A 5202-nucleotide genomic window follows, 5' to 3' on the forward strand; every position below is an offset into this window, starting at 1 on the left:
TATATATATATATATATGGAAATGATCCTTATATCTACTACATATAATTAATATTTTATTTAAACGCTCAAGGGAAATAACCCACAGCACCATTACTTATAATTGTCAGTTTTTAACGAAGCAATCAATATTTGTTTCTCACAATCAGCGGGCCTAATTCTGCATTTCCCTACTCACATTTTTGAACTGCTAAACCTTATTATTGCACTTTCTTGATTTGAATCTTAAACCTTAAAGATTCAAATCAACAAAGCATAGGGTCAGACATTGGAAGTGGTAGGCCTTAATCTTGCAGAACCTAATTTTTCACACGGACCTACAATACTGAATGAGGCTACTGGCCGGCCGACACACACTGCTACATACGGTGCAGGTAATAACATGCGTCTCCGTGACCTAGCTTGTAATTAAGTAGGCTTGACTTCGAGAAGCAGACAGGACCATACTGATCGCAGGAAAGGGACTCATTTGTGTCCTTGTTAGGGAGAGTAGAGTTCACATCCTCCATATATATTTACCACCGTCTTTATGATAGACCTAAAATGTAGATTCTGCAACCCAAATTTGTGGTGAAACACTTGATCATTTCGTGTAGGGCTGTCTTGAGCTAACGCCAAACGATATATAAATATCGCCACGATATAAGGTAGAGTTATGTTTGCATTGGAAAATATGTAATCAGTACCAAATAGACACACCCGCTAACTGGCATGAACACCGTTCTGACTCAGTGGTTGAAGGCGAAAATGTCATCAACTGAGACTTGCCTAACTCTGACCGAACAATCCACGCTAATCGACCATACCTAATCATTAAAGAGTGAGAAAAAAATGCTTGTAAACTGATGGATATGTAACCCTTCTAACAATATATCTGCCAAGGAATTTGACAAGCCCAGTAAACGTAAGACGATAAGTAATTGAAATACTAGACATAGCATTTTGAAGCGAAAACTGTCCCTGTTATTAGAAACATCTAGATAACCTCCCAGGAGACGCATCTCTCACAAATATATTTTTAAAATGTGTTAACAAGTACTACCCACGCTCTTAGAAAAGCCCTATCAAATTAAATGCTTTTTACTGTAGTGTTCGTGTATTGTATATGTATTTTGTACTGTCTTCCCCACTTTCTTTCCCCAAACTTTCAACTCTACCTAAACATTTGTTAAGCTTCACTAATAATAATAATAATAATAATAATAATAATAATAATAATAATAATAATAATAATAATAATAATAATAATAAAACAGCCATATAATAATAACATTGTATTTATCTATATTTACAGACGTACCCAAACTGTATGCTCGTAGCAGTGTCATCTCTGGTGCTTTCATTGCAGCAATCGCCTTAAAGAAGTTACTTCTCTAAATTTTTTATTATGACATTCATAAAATTGATAACTATATGTTGATTTAAAAGTTGTAAACTTGCTTTCTAAATGTATGCACGAATTAAAAAAGAGTACAAATTCTTGTTGTCTTAATCGTATGTTGATATACAAATTATAACTTGAGCTGCCATAAACTTTGAAATAAAATAAAATTTATTACCATAATAATTAGTTTCGTTTAATTAAGTTCCGTGGGTTTCAATGTTTTATGACATAAAGACAGGGAGACATACACATAAATACATGTTTACATACACTAATCCTGAGAAATCATGGTTCTGAAAATCAGAAAGGAGAAACCTAATTAGAAGACTACGGTTATATGCCATCAATGGAACTGTCAAAATATGTAAGAATTTCCCAAAGTACATATGCACATGTCTAGGCTCGAGAATATATGTATGAGCATACATTCAGAAAACAGAGCACAGGCCTATACATGCATTCACTTCAAATATTTGCACGTATTCACGCATACATGCAAAAACTACATTCTCGGCATCGGTGAAATTCCAAAGAAACCTCGTATCTTTATTAAAAATCTTTCTCCATTGGCAAGAAATCTAGACATAAAACTGAATAAAGGCATACATACATATGAAGAACACAGCAGAAGTGGCACGAAGCGCAGCCTCTCTTGGACTTAAGACCACTACATCACATCACACTTTGAAGGTTATGTTTTGCAATCCAGGAACAGGAGATTTCCACAAAGTACCTGGTGGACAAGAGGGACAGTGATGCTCTTGTAATCCCAAGGTGCAACCGCATGTGTAGGTTATGTCATGTTCCTGTGGAAGACATTACGCATGTAATTAGCAGCTGTCCTAAAATGTCGTCACGGTACTACCTCCCTATGCGGCACGATGTTGTTACTAAAGCAATTTACAATGCCATTCACAAAAAAAGACTGTCCTGAAATAAACTTAGAAAATCCCTCTATTATGGAATACATTCATAAACACCAACTCAAGGAATACTGGTGGAATATTCCCATCAAAACTTCTGTCAAATGTAAACACAACAGGCCGGCAAAGGTATGTAAGATCATAGGGGTTAGCTGCCCAGCAGATATAAATATCTCTTTGAAAATCAAAGAAAAAGAGAATAGATACGGTCAACTGTTTCGAAACTTTCAGCTTCTATATCCTGACTATGAATTTATATTCATACCAATAATAATTGGAGCATTAGGTTTTGTTAGTAAATGCTTAAAGGAGAATCTGGATAAACTGGGATTTTCAGAAAGAGAAATTGACTGGCTAATTTGTACATTACAAGTGCAATCTGTGAGTGGGGCATTAAAAATATGCAAGACTTTTCTCAAGTTCCAAATGTGAATTTGTCTGTGTTAACTACATCCCGAAGATTTATAATAATTAAAAACATAGAAGAGATACATACATACATACATACATACATACATACATACAAACGTACATGCTGACACGCCATTGGTTATGGAAATGTGTGTTCCTGTTGATCCGATTAATGGAACAGCCTGCTCGTGAAATTAACGTAGAAGTGGTTGAACACTCCACAGACATGTATTCCCTTAACGGAGTTCTCAGGGAGATTTAATGTGACACAGTGTGACAAGGTTGGCCCTTTGAAATACAGGTACTACTTATTTTTGCCAGCGAAGTGGACTCGAGCAACGTGAAAAGTGTCTTGTTCAAGGACAAAACGCGCTGCTGGGAATCGAACTCACGATCATGAGATGAATACCTCAACGACTAACCCACGCGCTTCATACATGCATACATACATTGTGGAAATCAGCTGCCCAGCTGATGTTAACGTAAAGCTGAAGATCAGAGAAAAAGGGAATACCTACACTGAACTATTGAGAAATCTACAGTTACATTATCCAGATTACAAGTTCAGGTTTATACCTGTAATTACTGGGGTGCTGAGATATGTAACACACTGCCTAAAAAACCAATCTTGAGAAATTAAGGCTTCTCAAAACCAGAAAGGAGAAAGCTGATTCGAAGACTACAGATCCAAGCCATCACCGGAACAGTAAAAATCTGTAAAACTTTCCAGAAGTTTATCATTTAAGTATATATGAACATGTCTACACATGCAACTATATGCATGAGAATACATACATAAGACAAGACATACAAATCTGCACATATACATACATGCATACATACATACATACATACAGACAGACAGACAGACCTTTTGTTTTATGTATGTATTCTCATGCATATAGTTGCATATCTAGACATGCTCATATATACTTAAACGATAAACTTCTGGATTTGGGATAGAGAAGAAAAACTGCGAACAGTTGTGTACATTAAGCTGCCCAACGGCTGTTAACATAAAGCTGAAGATCAGTGAAAAAGCGAACACCTACGCTGAACTATTGAGAAATCTGCAGTTACTCTATCCAGATCACAAGTTCAGGTTTATACCTGTAAATAATTGGGCCCTGGATATGTAACACACAGCCTAAATACCAATCTCAAAATCAGAAAGGAGAAAGCTAATTCGAAGGCTACAAATCCAATCCATCAATGGAACTGTAAAAATCTATAAAATTTTCCGGAAGTTTATCATTTAAATATATATGAGCATGTCTAGATATGTAACTCTATGCATGAGAATACATACATAAAACATATAAATCTGCACATACATACATATACATACATACATACATACATACATACATACATACATACATACACACATACACACATACATCACACACATACATACACACACATACATACACATATGTATAACTGACACTCAACAAGAGACATACATTTGGCATGGAAAAGTATTCATTGAATATATGATAAGTGCCAATGTTACCAGAAGTACCAAGCTTTGTGAAAGAACTGGTTATTTTTTACCGATCGTATTCACTGAAAAATTCCTTTAGTCAAAAGCTTGGTGATTTCCGCCTCAAGCTTGAAATTACTACAAATGGTATAGTTGAAATCGACAACATTAACCTGACGTTAACAAAACAGTCTTGTTAACAATCTTGATATTACTGGCAAAAAAAATCAACGAACGTATTTTGACTTTCACACTAGAAACCGGAAATACGAAAAATAAATTAGAACACATGCGTGCGTACGAAGCCGTTCGCGCACCAGGATATAACTCCAAGATATATATAAGTGTAGATCATGTCGATAATAATTGGTGCTCTTGGTTCTGTGAGGAGATGCATAAGTCACAATCTGGATAAGCTAGGCTTTTCAGAAAAAAGAATCAACAAACTTGAGATTACAAATACAGTCTGTAAAGTAGAACAGTAAAAATACGCAAGACTTTCCTAAAATTTAGAATATGGCATAGTTTTCGTTATCAACATTCCAGCAATGGAGCAATGTATCTCTGTGAGGAACCAACTCCTTCCTCAGAGGAATAATTCAAACAATTAAAAATAGAAGAGAACATGCATACATACATACATACATATATACATACGTACACACATATAGACATGGCTGTGTGGTTAAAGAGTTCGTATGTGGTTTTGTGTTCAGTTCCGCAGTACGCTTGGGCAAGTGTCTTCTGCTATAGCCCCGACTGGCAAATGCCTCGTGTATGAATTTGGCTGATGAAAACTGAGGAAGTCCATCGTGTGTGTGTGTGTGTGTGTGTGTGTGTGTGTGTGTACATACGTGCCTTTGGCACCTTACCGTTTGACAATCGCCGTTGGTTTACTTACATCCTCGTAAATTAACGGTTCAACAAAAAAGCCCGACGAAATAATGACGAAAAAGAAATATATGTATGATTAGTGTACATTTATACACAAAAGAGGTG

At 35.9% G+C, this 5202-nt stretch overlaps 1 long non-coding RNA gene across 1 annotated transcript in view; it reads left to right on the forward strand.

Annotated features, from left to right (window-relative positions):
* Positions 1 to 1566, forward strand: part of LOC106875476 (uncharacterized) — a 3629-nt gene extending 2063 nt beyond the window's left edge. The window contains exon 2 of the long non-coding RNA XR_001410121.2: positions 1294 to 1566. This is a non-coding gene — a long non-coding RNA (uncharacterized LOC106875476). The remainder of the gene's footprint in view (positions 1 to 1293) is intronic.
* Positions 1567 to 5202: the final 3636 nt, after the last annotated feature.

The sequence above is a fragment of the Octopus bimaculoides genome, chromosome 13 (genome assembly GCF_001194135.2).
Source record: "Octopus bimaculoides isolate UCB-OBI-ISO-001 chromosome 13, ASM119413v2, whole genome shotgun sequence".
NCBI classification, from domain to species: Eukaryota; Metazoa; Mollusca; class Cephalopoda; order Octopoda; family Octopodidae; genus Octopus; species Octopus bimaculoides.